Source organism: Pongo pygmaeus, chromosome 3 (genome assembly GCF_028885625.2).
Source record: "Pongo pygmaeus isolate AG05252 chromosome 3, NHGRI_mPonPyg2-v2.0_pri, whole genome shotgun sequence".
Taxonomy (NCBI): Eukaryota; Metazoa; Chordata; class Mammalia; order Primates; family Hominidae; genus Pongo; species Pongo pygmaeus.
This window is the reverse complement of record NC_072376.2, coordinates 43,379,387-43,397,756: the sequence shown is the minus strand read 5'-3', so window position 1 is coordinate 43,397,756 and position 18,370 is coordinate 43,379,387.

The window sequence follows — 18,370 nt, the reverse complement described above, 5'->3', positions numbered from 1 at the left end:
TTGACAGATTGACTTCAACTTCATGAGACATTCTCAACTAGGAATGCTCAAAGTTATGCCAGTATTCTCGACCCTCAGAATCTTTGAAATAATACATGATTATTGCTTTAAGCCATTAAGTACATTTGGCCCTCTCTATGTGTGGATTCCATATCCATAGATTCATTCATGGATATATTGAAATATTTGGAAAAAATAAAATACAACAAGGAAAACACAAATATAAAAGCAACACACTATAACAAACTATTCACATAACTTTTACATTGTATTAAGTATTATAAGTAACCTAGAGATGATTGAAAGTATACAGGAAGATGTGCATAGCTTACATGCAAATCTATGCTGTTTTATATCATAGATTGAGTATTCATGGGTTTTGGTACCCACAAGGTGGTCCTGGAACCAATCCTCTAAGAACAGTGAGGGATGACTGCACTAGGGTCATGTGTAGTGTATTGGTAGATAAGTAAGAAAGTCACTGTAGTTATAAAATAAAAATAGGCATAGACTTTGCATTTTCATCTTTAAAATGGGCATGATAAGAACAGGCAACACAGCATCTGAACACCGACAGATGAGAGATCCTTTGATTTGTTTATTTTAATTTTAGCCTTGTTTTATTAGAGTCCAATGTATTTCAAAATACTATGGAAAGAAATTGAACAAAAAGTTAATTGAATACATTATTTGCATTTTAAAAGTTTGTGGATTCAATAGCTCCTGGCATGTGAGGCACGGTCTGTAGCAATCCCATAAAGCATAAACTTTGATTCTCACTGAGTGCGGCAGGTCAGGCTATGTAAGCCATCTTGGGCAGTTTTTAGTATAGCTTAATGACAACATTTTTCCATTTTTGTATTTTTCTTTATGCTATCACCATGATATCATTCTCTGCCTTGTTTGCAACCATGAATTATATGTACTATTCCAGCTTATGCTGGGTTTCACTTAGGTTTTAATTGCTTTTCATGTGCTATTGATTTATCGTTTGTTAAGTGTCCAAGTCTTTTGGAGTGTTAGAATAAAATACAAGTTTATGTATTTATTGGCCATAAAGATCCCCTTCCATGCATTATCCCTCTCCTACAATTTCTTTTTCTTATGATCTACATAAAATCCAACTCTTAACATTTATCTTCAAAGACTAGCAAACATAGATGGAAAAATGTCATGTTGCACAATGTAATTGGGCAATATGGATTCTTTCCAAAAAGCTCGAATAGCTAAATTCTGGGTCTCTGCTAAAACAGCAACTTGCTAATCTTTAAATTTTATATGCTGTATGTGGTGAGCAACTTTGCCACTGAAGCGAAGAAGCATGGTTTTCAAATTTCACCATCCCTTATTACATGAATTTGATAATTCATTTACATTACCATAAACGTCCAGGATTTAGGAGTTATCTTTGGGGTTAATCTAAACTTGTAATGATTTATTTACTACTATATATGTTCATATTGAAGAAAATGCACAACACCCATAGATTTATCATCAGCTTTGTTTGTACAGTATGTAATTCTATTATAGGAAATTTTCAAAGGTTGGGAAGAATAAAGGAAATGTAGGAACATGAAAGCATTCAGCATGTCCCAGTGGCTGTATATAGAAATTCAAGGATAGGCTGCAATGCACTCTTCAATGTCAAAAATTCATTTATTTGTAAGTTTTGTCCCTCAGAGACCTTTGATCTGAATCCTATTTCCCATCTTGTGACTTCAGTATGTATAATGTTGATTCATTATTTCCTGACATTTTGTTTCCTAGTGAGCAGGTGGGACTCTAAAATGGCACATAAAGGTAATTTCTAATGTTCTTCTTGACACCTAAAAGCCAATTTATTTTTCAATGGCTCATTTGAATGCAGAATCTCAGGTATGAGGTTCTGAGTTGAAGATTTTATAAAAATTTATACCTTCTATTCTTTACCATACTACTCTGAGGCTTTAATAATTAAAACAAATCTGCTGTAGGTGTGTGTATGTGAATTTTCACTATGAGAATTAGAAAGTATTCCTAAATAAGCATGTAAGCTGATATAAATTTTTAGAAGCCATTACTTTTCCCCTAAAGCATGTTTATTACTTTATAGTTAACAATAATGCATTTATGCCAGTAACCCTCTCCATATGCCACTGGTTACAGAGAATATAAAATATAAGGCAAATCACACTGGATTAAATATCAAAATAAAAATGAGGGTTGCTATTTAGTATAGTCAAGGGGAAAAAACCTTACACCTTGGAAAGAAGGCAAAGTGAGGGCATTATCTTCCTTTCTTTCTTTCTTTCCTTTCTTTCTTTCTTTCTTTCTTTCTTTCTTTCTTTCTTTCTTTCTTTCTTTCTTTCTTTCTTTCTTTCTTTCTTTCTTTCTTTCTTTCTTTCTTTCTTTCTTTCTTTCTTTCTTTCTTTCTTTCTTTCTTTCTTTTCTTCTTATGGTGTTTTCACTCATTTCCCAGACTGGAGTACAGTGGTGTGATAGGCTCATTGCAACATCCGCTTCCTGGGTTCAAGCAATTCTCCTGCCTCAGCTTCCTTAGTGGCTGGGAGTACAGGCACATGCCACCACACCCAGCTAATTTTTTTGTATTTTTAGTAGAGATGGGGTTTCATCATGTTGGCCAGGCTGGTCTCGAACTCCTGACCTCAGGTGATCTGCCCTCCTTGGCCTCCCAAAATGTTGGGATTACAGGTGTGAGCCACCATGCCCAGCTGGAAGTATGTTCTTTTCATATCATCCTTGGGCTTTGTTTAACAAGCCTACCTAAACCGTAGTCATCTTTTCAGGAAGATGCATTTGTGCTTGTCTCAGCCATTTACTCTTAATTAGAGTTCATACTCTATGTAATTATAGGTCAACTTCTAGATTTTTGTGTGACAGTTATGCAAATGATTTTTTCCTGATAGAAATAACCTCAAAGATTATGGTTACAGTTTCATTACTTATAGAGTATTAACTACTTTTATATGTAATTTAACAATTTCATTCCCATGTTTATTTTCTAGTGGTTATAAATTACTGAGTTACACAAATACTAGTTCAATCAGCTTTACCATTTCACTGGTTTCTTCATGCAAAAGTTAAATACATTTTTGACAAGTTTATAAAAAAAGTTCAGTATAGTTGACTAAAATTAATAGACATTCTTCAGGTTGTACTACAATCATGTAAGACTTGTTTGAAAAATATTTTGAAAATTATGATTTGATGTTTTTCAACCACAGCCTAGTAATTTAATCTGTTTAAATTTGGTGCAGCCCTTCTGAATGTATTTAACCATGGAAACTCTTCGTGTACTATGCATCAAAATCCATAATATTAGTGATGTAAATTGCCTGGGATATGGTTGAAATGACAGCCTACTGAACTCTACAAGCTTTGTAATACCACTATCACCAGACTAACTAAATATCTTGATCAGCACAGTGTATCTCCTAATGTGTTACCAACTCCCAATGTCGTCTTAGTAATAATTTTTATTATTCTTTCCTCACATTCAAGAATTACTAGTGGATCATTTCCCCTAGTAAGCAAGTTATGTGCAAACCTGAAATATTTGAGTTTGCCCAATGTATTAGTCAGGGTTCTCTACAGAGACAAAACTAATAAGAGATATCTATATCTATATCTATCTATCTGTCTATCTATCTATCTATCTATCTATACACACATATCATATATATACGTATATATATACGTGTATATATATACGTGTATATATACGTATATATATATACGTATATATATACGTGTATATATACGTATATATATACGTGTATATATATACACGTATATATATACGTGTATATATATATACGTATATATATATATGAAGGGGAGTTTATTGAGGAGTATTAAACTCACACAATCACAAGGTCCCACAATACGCCATCTGCAACCTGAAGAGCAGGGTGAGCCAGTCTGAGTCCCAAAACTTAGGAACTTGGAGTCTGATGATTGACGGCAGGAAGCATCCAGCACAGGAGAAAGAAGGTAGATTGGGAGACTAGGCCAGTCTAGTCTTTTCTTGTTTTTCTGCCTGCCTTATATTCTAGTTGCTCTGGCAGCTGATTAGATTGTGCCCACCCAGATTAAAGGTGGGTCTGCCTTTCCCAGCCAACTAACTTAAATGTTAGTCTGCTTTGGCAACACCAGGATGAATACTTTGCATCCTTCAATCCAATCAAGTTGACACTCAGTATTAACCATCACACAGGATGTTAGCAGGAGTAACTGGTACTCCTGGCACTAATTACTGTTTTAGCTTCCTGGCAGAAGACAGGTAAATTTTCAATGAGGTAGTTAAGGAGAGAATAAATGAATGAGCTAGTGTCAAAAGTATGGTCTAGGTTAGAGGAAACCAATGAAGAATGTTGAAAAATTCCATTATTAGCCACATCAGGGCACCATTACCAATTCTTGGCTTGAAGAAACAATGAAACAAAGAGTGGTTAGCCAGAAAGAGCAAAATATATATGAAAAAGGAGCCTGACTGAACTGTGGCCTTTGATAGAAAAACAGAAACTTGCCACTTACATCCAAGCAGTAAAGAAAGCAGGAAAATGAATGGAGCTATTTTCTACTGGTACCTCTCATTGGAAGCCAGAAGTCAATGGGGCCCAATTGATGCAGTCCACAGGGTCATCTTCGCAGAGCATGAAGGGTAGAGAGTGGAGCTATAGGAACAAATAAAGAATATTCAGAACAATTCACTATTGTCTGATATTTGCACAAATTTTCCTTGTAAAATAACATGTCTTAACTTTTATTTTAGGTCAATATAACTACAGAAGAACATCAAAGCTGAATATATAATCTGATATCCTCAACATTTGCACTATAGATGCATGATTCACAAACATCCTAATTCCAGAATGAATAATATTTGATTCAATTTTTGACTAAGTTAAGATCTCATATTTTACATTGTTCTAAACACCCACAACTGTAAAGGTGGCTGAATTGGTGAGTCATTTTCTTGAAATCTAGCATCTTAGAGAATTCCAGAAAATAGAAAATGCAGGGCACAAACCCCTCATTATCTGGAAAAGAACTTCCTTTCCTAAAACAGGTAAAAAACTCACCAAAATAGTGAGATATTTGCTGGGTTGATTTTATGATTTTATGAAGGCCCTTGGTATCTGTTTCCTAAATTTTTTTGTTTATTTGCCTTTTGAACCTTCTTTACAGGGATAACTCCTCCTTTTAAACATTTTAATAATTGGAATACTCACCAATGGTAGTAAGGAGACACCAGAAGGTGATAATGGAGTCAATAACAAAACCAATTTAAATCCTGTGGCAAATTCCCAAGAAATGTTTTTATTTCATTCTAATTTTCCACTCATATTGTCAGAGGCATTTAAACCAAAGCAACTCCATCTTGAATATGAGCTGGGTAAAATGAGGCTAAGACCTACTGGGCTGCATTCTCAGATGGTTAAGGCATTCTAAGACACAGGATGAGATAGGAGGTCAGCAGCACAAGATACAGGTCATAAAGATCTTGCTGATAAAACTGTTTGCAATAAAAAAGTGGGCCAAAATCCACCAAAACTAAGATGACGAAGAGAGTGACTTCTGGTCATCCTCACTACTACACCCTCACCAGCAGCATGACAGTTTACAAATGCCATAGCAACATTCAGGTCTAAAAAGGGGAGGCATGAATAATTCACCCCTTGCTTAGCATATATCAAGAAAAAAACATAAACATGGCAACCAGCAGCCCTCAGGGCTGCTCTGTCTATGGAGTAGCCATGCTTGTGTACCTTTGCTTTCTTAATAAACTTGCTTTCACTTTACTCTAAGGACTCGCCCTGAATTCTTTCTTGTGTGAGATCCAAGAACCCTCTCTTGGGGTCTGGTTCAGGACCCCCTTCTTGTAACAATATCTTCTTATAAGACCCATATTCACCATGTGCCTTCCAGTTTTCTGGAGTCTGAATGTCCTAACTCATAACAAACTCTGATGTATAACTCTAAGAAGCCTCCAGAGCTCTGAATACTCTTGAACCCATAGAACATACAAAGCAAACAGCAGCTTCAAGCAATTCACATGTGTGAATCCATCTTGAGGGATTTATTATCATTATTGGTGCCACTACTACTGCTATTATTCATGAGAATTCTTGGCAGATGAATGAAATTAATTGGAGAACTCTGAGCAGATGCATCTCTCCCAATGTCCCTTCACTGGTCCAATATTCCAGTCCTACTCAGCCCTCTAGCACAGTGCCAATAAATATGAAAATATGCAAAATAATACAGGGTTGAAAAACTACCATGTGTGAAGTCAAGGGAGAATTTCGGACTAGTGAAAGCATTCTGTTTCCGTGGATATACACTGAATGTTCCTTTCATCCTTTGAAGAAATGCAGAGTACATATGTACAACAAAGTCCATGTTCTCATTCTATGATCAGCAAACTACAGGATTCGTGTATTACAGATCTGTAGGATTCTGTACTGCAGTTCTCTAAAATTGTTTCTAAAAGTATTTATATTTGTTTTTATAACTATCAATCTTTATAATTTGATATTCTAAATTTTTAAACAAATGTTAGAAAAGTTTCACTGATGTCAGAAAAACAGGACTCAAGATTGTAGAAACCAGTTTTTTGGTTAATTTGGCCAGAGTCATAACAAAGTGTGATGCTATTTAATTTGAGCAGAACATAACAAAGGTTTTGCTGTGTTGCAGGTACTCCCACATATTCTTCTGTTATCTCCTTGCTGGTTTTAGTATCACCTGTGTTCAATGCACAGGAAAGGTAACTGTGGCAGTGGGTGAACAAGTTTTCCTTGAGGCAGTAGGAAGAGGAAGACTCCTGCTCACAAGACATACATACCCAGCACCAGCTTCTAGTTTATTAGCTTGCTTTTCTTAATGTTGCAATCTTATGAGGAGTAATTGAAGGGTAGTTTTTGGACACAAGAAACAGTTTTTAAGCAACTCTTCCAATATTTGGTTGTTAGAACGTGGAATTTTGTTTTATTCCTGTTGAATCAGGATTTTTTTTTTAAAGTTAAGGTTAAAATATAAGAACAGCACACTGAGCTTGGCAAATAGAAAAACAACTCTGATCCCAACTTTGAAACTCTCATCTCCCATCTGCAGACTAAGTTATACAGGGTCAACAGAAAAGAGATATCTTTATTAGGGTTCTTTTGGTAGCGTATGACACAAAGAAATCCTGGCTGTTGTTTGTTTGTTTGTTTTTTAATGATTTATTGAAATAAAAATTATTTATGATAAGTGTATAGTTGACTGTTTTTAGTAAATTTATAGGGTTATGTTACCATCACTGCAAATGAATTTTAGAACACTTCTATCACCCTTGAAAAATTTCTATGAGCTCTTTTACAGTTAATCCCTATTCCCAACCCAATTACCTGTCAATTGCTGATCTTATTTTTGTTTCCAACAAGTCGTATTTTCTGGATATTTCTCATAAATTGGACTGTTTGCATTTGGCTTCTTTCACAGCATGCTGTTTTTGAGGTTCATCCATGTTCAAATATGCATCAGTATTCCATTATGCTTTATTTGATTTTTTGTGAATCATTTCCATAGGCATGCAAATATGCTAGAATTTTCCCAGTCTTTAAAATCAAATAAGTAAAAGCTCTGTCTTGATACCACATTCTGTTCACCTACTGTTCTCTTTACACAGAATTCCCCAAAAGAGATGTCAATACTGCATCTATTTGATTCTTCTCTCTTTTTTTCTTTATTAATCTTGCTAGCGGTCTATCAATTTTGTTGATCCTTTCAAAAAACCAGCTCCTGGATTCATTAAGGTTTTTTTTTTTCTTTTTATTATTATTATTATTATTATTATTATTATTATTATACTTTAGGCTCTATGGTACATGTGCGCAATGTGCAGGTAAGTTACATATGTATACATGTGCCATGCTGGTGCACTGCACCCACCAACTCGTCATCTAGCATTAGGTATATCTCCCAATGCTATCCCTCCACCCTCCCCCCACCCCACAACAGTCCCCAGAGTGTGATGTTCCCCTTCCTGTGTCCATGTGTTCTCATTGTTCAATTCCCACCTATGAGTGAGAATATGCGGTGTTTGGTTTTTTGTTCTTGTGATAGTTTACTGAGAATGATGATTTCCAATTTCATCCATGTCCCTACAAAGGACGTGAACTCATCATTTTTTATGGCTGCATAGTATTCCATGGTGTATATGTGCCACATTTTCTTAATCCAGTCTGTCATTGTTGGACATTTGGGTTGGTTCCAAGTCTTTGCTATTGTGAATAATGCCGCTATAAACATACGTGTGCATGTGTCTTTATAGCAGCATGATTTATAGTCCTTTGGGTATATACCCAGTAATGGGATGGCTGGGTCAAATGGCATTTCTAGTTCTAGATCCCTGAGGAATCGCCACACTGACTTCCACAAGGGTTGAACTAGTTTACAGTCCCACCAACAGTGTCAAAGTGTTCCTATTTCTCCACATCCTCTCCAGCACCTGTTGTTTCCTGACTTTTTAATGATTGCCATTCTAACTGGTGTGAGATGGTATCTCATTGTGGTTTTGATTTGCATTTCTCTGATGGCCAGTGATGGTGAGCATTTTTTCATGTGTTTTTTGGCTGCATAAATGTCTTCTTTTGAGAAGTGTCTGTTCATGTCCTTCGCCCACTTTTTGATGGGGTTGTTTGTTTTTTTCTTGTAAATTTGTTGGAGTTCATTGTAGATTCTGGATATTAGCCCTTTGTCAGATGAGTAGGTTGCGAAGATTTTCTCCCATTTTGTAGGTTGCCTGTTCACTCTGATGGTAGTTTCTTTTGCTGTGCAGAAGCTCTTGAGTTTAATTAGATCCCATTTGTCAATTTTGGCTTTTGTTGCCATTGCTTTTGGTGTTTTAGACATGAAGTCCTTGCCCATGCCTATGTCCTGAATGGTATTGCCTAGGTTTTCTTCTAGGGTTTTTATGGTTTTAGGTCTAACATTTAAGTCTTTAATCCATCTTGAATTGATTTTTGTATAAGGTGTAAGGAAGGGATCCAGTTTCAGCTTTCTACATATGGCTAGCCAGTTTTCCCAGCACCATTTATTAAATAGGGAATCCTTTCCCCATTTCTTGTTTTTGTCAGGTTTGTCAAAGATCGGATAGTTGTAGATATGTGGCATTATTTCTGAGGGCTCTTTTCTGTTCCATTGATCTATATCTCTGTTTTGGTACCAGTACCATGCTGTTTTGGTTACTGTAGCCTTGTAGTATAGTTTGAAGTCAGGTAGCGTGATGCCTCCAGCTTTGTTCTTTTGGCTTAGGATTGACTTGGCGATGCGGGCTCTTTTTTGGTTCCATATGAACTTTAAAGTAGTTTTTTCCAATTGTGTGAAGAAAGTCATTGGTAACTTGATGGGGATGGCATTGAATCTGTAAATTATCTTGGGAAGGATGGCCATTTTCATGTTATTGATTCTTCCTGCCCATGAGCAGGGAATGTTCTTCCATTTGTTTGTATCCTCTTTTATTTCCTTGAGCAGTGGTTTGTAGTTCTCCTTGAAGAGGTCCTTCACATCCCTTGTAAGTTGGATTCCTGGGTATTTTAAGTTTTTGAAGGGTTTTTTGTGTCTCTATTTCCTTCAGTTCTGCTCTGATTTTAGTTATTTCTTGCCTTCTGCTAGCTTTTGAATGTGTTTGCTCTTGCTTTTCTAATTCTTTTAATTGTGATGTTAGGGTGTCTATTTTGGATCTTTCCTGCTTTCTCTTGTGGGCATTTAGTGCTATAAATTTCCCTCTACACACTGCTTTGAATGCATCCCAGAGATTCTGGTATGTTGTGTCTTGGTTCTCGCTGGTTTCAAAGAACATCTTTATTTCTGCCTTCATTTCATTACGTACCCAGTAGTCATTCAGGAGCAGGTTGTTCAGTTTCCATGTAGTTGAGCGGTTCTGAGTGAGATTCTTAATCCTGAGTTCTAGCTTGATTGCACTGTGATCCGAGAGACAGTCTGTTACAATTTCTGTTCTTTTACATTTATTGAGGAGAGCTTTACTTCCAAGTATGTGGTCAATTTTGGAATAGGTGTGGTGTGGTGCTGAAAAAAATGTATATTCTGTTGATTTGGGGTGGAGAGTTCTGTAGATGTCTATTAGGTCCACTTGCTGCAGAGCTGAGTTCAATTCCTGGGTATCCTTGTTGACTTTCTGTCTCGTTGATCTGTCTAATGTTGACAGTGGGCTGTTAAAGTCTCCAATTATTAATGTGTGGGAGTCTAAGTCTCTTTGTAGGTCACTCAGGACTTGCTTTATGAATCTGGGTGCTCCTGTATTGAGTGCATATATATTTAGGAGAGTTAGCTCTTCTTGTTGAATTCATCCCTTTACCATTACGTAATGGCCTTCTTTGTCTCTTTTGATCTTTGTTGGTTTAAAGTCTGTTTTATCAGAGACTAGGATTGCAACCCCTGCCTTTTTTTTGTTTTCCATTTGCTTGGTAGATCTTCCTCCATCCTTTTATTTTGAGCCTATGTGTGTCTCTGCATGTGAGATGGGTTTCCTGAATACAGCACACTGATGGTTCTTGAGTCTTTATCCAATTTGCCAGTCTGTGTCTTTTAATTGGAGCATTTAGTACATTTACATTTAAAGTTAATATTGTTATGTGTGAATTTGATCCCATCATTATGATGTTAGCTGGTTATTTTGCTCGTTAGTTGATGCAGTCTCTTCCTAGTCTCGATGGTCTTTACATTTTGGCATGATTTTGCAGTGGCTGGTACCGGTTGTGCCTTTCCATGTTTAGCGCTTCCTTCAGGAGCTCTTTTAGGGCAGGCCTGGTGGTGACAAAATCTCTCAGCATTTGCTTATCTGTAAAGTATTTTATTTCTCCTTCACTTATGAAGCTTAGTTTGGCTGGATATGAAATTCTGGGTTGAAAATTCTTTTCTTTAAGAATGTTGAATATTGGCCCCCACTCTCTTCTGGCTTGTAGGGTTTCTGCCGAGAGATCCGCTGTCAGTCTGATGGGCTTCCCTTTGATGGTAACCCGACCTTTCTCTCTGGCTGCCCTTAACATTTTTTCCTTCATTTCAACTTTGGTGAATCTGACAATTATGTGTCTTGGAGTTGCTCTTCTCAAGGAGTATCTTTGTGGCATTCTCTGTATTTCCTGAATCTGAATGTTGGCCTGCCTTGCTAGATTGGGGAAGTTCTCCTGGATAATATCCTGCAGAGTGTTTTCCAACTTGTTTCCATTCTCCCCGTCACTTTCAGGTACACCAATTCAACGTAGATTTGGTCTTTTCACATAGTCCCACATGTCTTGGAGGTTTTGCTCGTTTCTTTTTATTCTTTTTTCTCTAAACTTCCCTTCTTGCTTCATTTCATTCATTTCATCTTCCAGGGCTGATACCCTTTCTTCCATTTGATTGCATCAGCTAATAGATGCAATAAAAAATGATAAAGGGGATATCACCACTGATCCCACAGAAATACAAACTACCATCAGAGAGTACTACAAACACCTCTATGCAAATAAACTAGAAAATCTAGAAGAAATGGATAAATTCCTCAACACATACACCCTCCCAAGACTAAACCAGGAAGAAGTTGAATCTCTGAATAGACCAATAACAGGAGCTGAAATTGTGGCAATAATCAATAGCTTACCAACCAAAAAAAGTCCAGGACCAGATAGGTTCACAGCCGAATTCTACCAGAGGTACAAGGAGGAACTGGTACCATTCCTTCTGAAACTATTCCAATCAACAGAAAAAGAGGGAATCCTCCCTAACTCATTTTATGAGGCCAGCATCATCCTGATACCAAAGCCTGGCAGAGACACAACAAAAAAAGAGAATTTCAGACCAATATTCTTGATGGACATTGATGCAAAAATCCTCAATAAAATACTGGCAAACAGAATTCAGCAGCACATCAAAAAGCTTATCCACCATGATCAAGTGGGCTTCATCCCTGGGATGCAAGGCTGGTTCAATATATGCATATCAATAAATGTAATCCAGCATATAAACAGAACCAAAGACAAAAACCACATGATTATCTCAATAGATGCAGAAAAGGCCTTTGACAAAATTCAACAACCCTTCATGCTAAAAACTCTCAGTAAATTAGGTATTGATGGGACATATCTCAAAATAATAAGAGCTATCTATGACAAACCCACAGCCAATATCATACTGAATGGGCAAAAACTGGAAGCATTCCCTTTGAAAACTGGCACAAGACAGGGATGCCCTCTCTCACCACTTCTATTCAACATAGTGTTGGAAGTTCTGGCCAGGGCAATTAGGCAGGAGAAGGAAATAAAGGGTATTCAATTAGGAAAAGAGGAAGTTAAATTGTCCCTGTTTGCAGATGACATGATTATATATCTAGAAAACCCCATTGTCTCAGCCCCAAATCTCCTTAAGCTGATAAGCAACTTCAGCAAAGTCTCAGGAAACAAAATCAATGCACAAAAATCACAAGAATTCTTATACATCAATAACAGACAAACAGAGAGCCAAATCATGAGTGAACTCCCATTCACAATTGCTTCAAAGAGAATAAAATACTTAGGAATCCAACTTACAAGGGACGTGAAGGACCTCTTCAAGGAGAACTACAAACCACTGCTCCAGGAAATAAAAGAGGATACAAACAAATGGAAGAACATTCCATGCTCATGGGTAGGAAGCATCAATATCGTGAAAATGGCCATCCTTCCCAAGGTAATTTACAGATTCAATGCCATCCCCATCAAGCTACCAATGACTTTCTTCACAGAATTGGAAAAAACTACTTTAAAGTTCATATGGAACCAAAAAAGAGCCCGCATCGCCAAGTCAATCCTAAGCCAAAAGAACAAAGCTGGAGGCATCACACTACCTGACCTCAAACTATACTACAAGGCTACAGTAACCAGAACAGCATGGTACTGGTACCAAAACAGAGATATAGATCAATGGAACAGAACAGAGCCATCAGAAATAATGCCACATATCTACAACTATCTGATCTTTGACAAACTGGAGAAAAACAAGAAATGGAGAAAGGATTCCCTATTTAATAAATGGTGCTGGGAAAACTGGCTAGCCATATGTAGAAAGCTGAAACTGGATCCCTTCCTTACACCTTATACAAAAATCAATTCAAGATGGATTAAAGACTTAAATGTTAGACCTAAAACCATAAAAACCCTAGAAGAAAACCTAGGCATTACCATTCAGGACATAGGCATGGGCAAGGACTTCATGTCTAAAACACCAAAAGCAATGGCAACAAAAGCCAAAGTTGACAAATGGGATCTAATTAAACTCAAGAGCTTCTGCACAGCAAAAGAAACTACCATCAGAGTGAACAGGCAACCTACAAAATGGGAGAAAATTTTCGCAACCTACTCATCTGATAACGGGCTAATATCCAGAATCTACAATGAACTCCAACAAATTTACAAGAAAAAAACAAACAACCCCATCAAAAAGTGGGTGAAGGACATGAACAGACACTTCTCAAAAGAAGACATTTATGCAGCCAAAAAACACATGAAAAAATGCTCACCATCACTGGCCATCAGAGAAATGCAAATCAAAACCACAATGAGATACTATCTCACACCAGTTAGAATGGCAATCATTAAAAAGTCAGGAAACAACAGGTGCTGGAGAGGATGTGGAGAAATAGGAACACTTTGACACTGTTGGTGGGATTGTAAACTAGTTCAACCCTTGTGGAAGTCAGTGTGGCGATTCCTCAGGGATCTAGAACTAGAAATTCCATTCGACCCAGCCATCTCATTACTGGGTATATACCCAAAGGACTATAGATCATGCTGCTATAAAGACACATGCACACGTATGTTTATAGCGGCATTATTCACAATAGCAAAGACTTGGAACCAACCCAAATGTCCAACAATGATAGACTGGATTAAGAAAATGTGGCACATATACACCATGGAATACTATGCAGCCATAAAAAATGATGAGTTCACGTCCTTTGTAGGGACATGGATGAAATTGGAAATCATCATTCTCAGTAAACTATCACAAGAACAAAAAACCAAACACCGCATTTTCTCACTCATAGGTGGGAACTGAACAATGAGAACACATGGACACAGGAAGGGGAACATCACACTCTGGGGACTGTTGTGGGGTGGGGGGAGGGGGGAGGGATAGCATTGGGAGATATACCTAATGCTAGATGACGAGTTAGTGGGTGCAGCGCACCAGCCTGGCACATGTATACATATGTAACTTACCTGCACATTGCGCACATGTACCATAGAGCCTAAAGTATAATAATAATAATAATATTAAAATAAAATAAAATAAAAAAAGAAAAAAAAAGAGATGTCAATACTATTGTCTCCACTTTTTATTTTCCTCTTCTTTTGAAATCCTATTTAACCAGAGCTTTTTTCTCACTTGTCCAAGAAATTACTGTTTTCAAAGTCTACAGTGAGTAAAACCTCAGTTTTTATTTTACTTTACAGTCTGTTCTTAGCACAGCAGCTAGAAAAAAACCCTTTCCAAAGGTAAGTCTGATTGCTTCATTCCTCTGCTTAAGTTCCCCCATTCTTTACCATTTCATTCTGAATTAAAGTCAAAATTCTGTGTTACAAATATAATACCTGGTGTGATTTCATGTCCCCTCCCGCTAGCCAATTTGAGTATTCACAAAAGCCACAATGGCATCCTTGCTGTATTTGCAAGACACCAACATGCTTCTGTTTTTGATTGTGCTATTCTGTCTTCCTAGGAGGAAATAAGGAAATTTACACAAATATTATTAATGACTTGTTTCTCTCTTTATTCTTTTGTATCAGGATTTCCCTGAGCACACGTTGAAAACAAGCCCATCACATTTTAAATTATGTTTTTAGCACTTATTAATATCTGACAGTATCTGACTATGTATTTCACTCATTTACGTCTTTTTATTTATTTTTATTTTTATTTTTTTATGCCTGTTCCACCATTAGAATGTACACTCTATACTGGCACATATTATTAGGTGCTTGATGAATATATGTTAATTGACTGAATCAATTTCAATAATTTTATTTTTTTCCCTGCAAATAGCTTGTATTAGTCCATTTTGCGTTGCTATAAAGAAATGCCTGAGGCTGGGGAATTTACAAAGAAAAGAGATTTTTTGGCTGGTAATTCTGCAGACTATACAAGAAGCATGGTACCAGCATCTACTTCTGGTGAGGCCTCAAGAAGGCTTTACTCATGGTGGAAGGCAAAGGGAGAGCAGGCATGTCACATGATGAGAGAAGGAGCAAGAGAGAGGAGGAGATGCTAGGCTCTTTTGAACAATCAGATCTTGTAACTCATTACCATGAGGAGTGCACTAAGCCATCCATGAGGGATCAGCTCCCATGGTCCAAATACCTCCACCTAGGCCTCACCTCCAACACTGAAGATTGCATTTCAACATGACGTTTATAGGTGGCAAATATCCAAAATATTAACATATGAAAGGTACTGTTGAGTAAAACAGAAGAAATCAAAATCCTGTAGGAAAATATGATTAGGACTGTGACAAATTATTTTCACGAATAGTACTGATTTTTCATGCTTTCCTACGTCCTCTCCCTTTGGGGGTTGCCATCTCAAATTGACTCTGTGCTCAGCCATGTGAATAGCTATGGTTGATGGAATGGTAGCCCACTTGATACAAGTAGGTACTAGATACTAGAAGGAGGGCTGGCATGCTGTCATCCTCTCTTTCTCCACTGCCATCTCTGCTAGAATATCCTTAGGCTAACCTGCTTCAGGATGAGACATAGAGAGCAGAACCAATTCAACTCAAAATCCCCAACATTTTCATGTTTGTTGGCCATTTGTATGTCCTCTTTTGAGAAGTGTCTGGTCATGTCTTGAGCCCATTTTTAATGGGGTTATTTGGTTTTTGCTTGTTCAGTTGTTTAAGTTGTTTATAGATTCTAGATATTAGACCTTGTCAGTTGCATAGTTTGTGAATATTTTCTCCTTTACTGTAGGTTGTCTGTTTACTCTGTTGATACTTTCTTTTCCTGTGCAGAAGCTTTTATGTATAATTAGGTCCCACTTGTCAATTTTTGTTTTTGTTGCAATTGCTTTGGAGGACTTAGTCATAAATAGTTTCCCAAGGATGATGTCTAGAATATTTTTTCCTGCCTTTTCTTCTAAGATTCTTATAATTTGAGAAATGCAAATCAAAACCACAATGAGACACCATCTCATGTCAGTCAGAATGGTTATTATTAAAAAGTCAAAAAGGAGCAGATGCTGGTGGGGTTGCAGAGAAAGGGCAATACCTATACACTGTTGGTAGGAATGTAAATTAGTTCAGCCACTGTGAAAAGCAGTTAGGGGATTTCTCAAAGAACTTAAAACAGAACTACCATTTGACCCAGCAATCTCATTACTGGTATATATCCAAAAGAAAACAAATCATTCTACCAAAAAGACACATGAACTCGCATGTTCATTGTGGCACTATTCACAATAGGAAGGCATGGATTCAACCTATGTGCCCATCCACAGTAAACTGGATAAAGAAAATGTAGTACATATACACCATGAAATACTACACAGCCATAAAAAAGAATGAAATCATGTTTTTGGCAGTCATATGGATGTAGCTGGAGGCTATCATCCTAAACAAATTTACACAGGAACAAAAAACCAAATGCGGCATGTTCTCACTTATAAGTGGAAGCTAAACATTGGGTACTCGTGGACATAAAGATGGCAACAATAGAAACTGGGGACTACTACAGTCTGGAGAGAGGCAGGAAGGCAAGGGTTGAAAAACTAACTATTGGGTACTATATTCAGTACCTGGGTGATGGGACCTTTCCTAACCCAAACCTAAGCATGATACAATATACACAGGCAACAAATCTGCACATGTACCTCCTGAATCTGAAATAAAAGTTGAAAAAATAAAAAGCCCTAGGAAAGCCCCCAAACATGTGACAGAGCCCAAATAAGATCTGTCAAACCACAGCAGACAGCAATTGCATCCATGAGCCAAATTAAACCCAGCTCAGATAAAAACAACTGACCAGACAACACATAGTCTTGGGAGCAAATATAAATATTTATTTTTACATGCCACTGAGGTGTTACCGTTGTTTGCTATATGGCATTATCATGGCCATAGACAACTGATAAAAGAATGATTTTATAGTAGAATACCTGAGATGTAACTGCATACATCAAGTGTTGGTGTAATGATGGTGACTCTAAAAATGAGAATTTAAAGAATAGAAATAAAATATAAATTGAGACTCATAAAGTACAAAACTTTGAGAGAGTTTGAGATAAGAATGAAGGAAGAAACTGAAGTATGACCTTCAAAACTCCAAAATTAATACTCAAATATCTATTTTTGGACTTAACCTGTAACTTAACTATTGGGTACTATGCTTGCTACCTGGATGACAGAATCATTCATAAACCAAACCTCAGTAGCACACAATATATCGAGGTAACAAATGGGTTAAGTAAAAAAAATAATAATATTTGTGTTACCTAGAAATAGATACTAGATGTCAATATTTATGCTGGGAGACAAATAGTAGGCCTGAAATGAAATATAACACTAATGCATGACGTTAACAACACATATATATGTTATATATGTGTTATATATATTTGTTTTTTCTTTACAAACAGGAATACAACCTTCAATTTAAGTATCTCTCCTATCATTTAATGTTAAGAAGAAAAAATATAAAATTTCTTTATAAAACAAAGCAAAAGTATAATGAATGATGGGACTTTAAACTTGAAGTTTTTCTTTCTTAATCAGGAATGTGCTTATACCCCAAATCCAAATGTCTTAAATCAATAATACAGATAGGGAATTGTGAATATAACAGCAACACATGGGCACTGTCTTAGCTAGATATAGCTGCCAACAAAATACTTATCTATAGAAAAATGGCCCAGATATTGAGCTATCAACCATGGGAAGGAAAACACAAACCTGCTGCTTAGTTGATTAACCTTTTACAGGTGCAAACAAAAATAATCTCAAACTAATCAAGTACATCTCTGTTTAACAGAACAGATTGCTCATTTCTCATGGCAATATTCTGCTAATGGATGACAAGAGTTTAATTCTTATCCATAATCTAATGATCTAAACCAACATGTTGGATAAGTTATAAAAGATATCACAATTGGTGTGATTTGATCTCCATATGAAAGTCAAATAGGACGGGAGACAAATGATGAAAGAAAACAGAAATTGGAGTCCCTGGACTAATTTTACCTAGCTCCTTTCCTTTTTGCCAATAAAGCCATTAGAGGGTTAAAAGATTTAGGAAGCTATATGTGAAGCCATGCTCTTCAAAGTAGCAAGCGGCCATAGACTTCTGTCTTT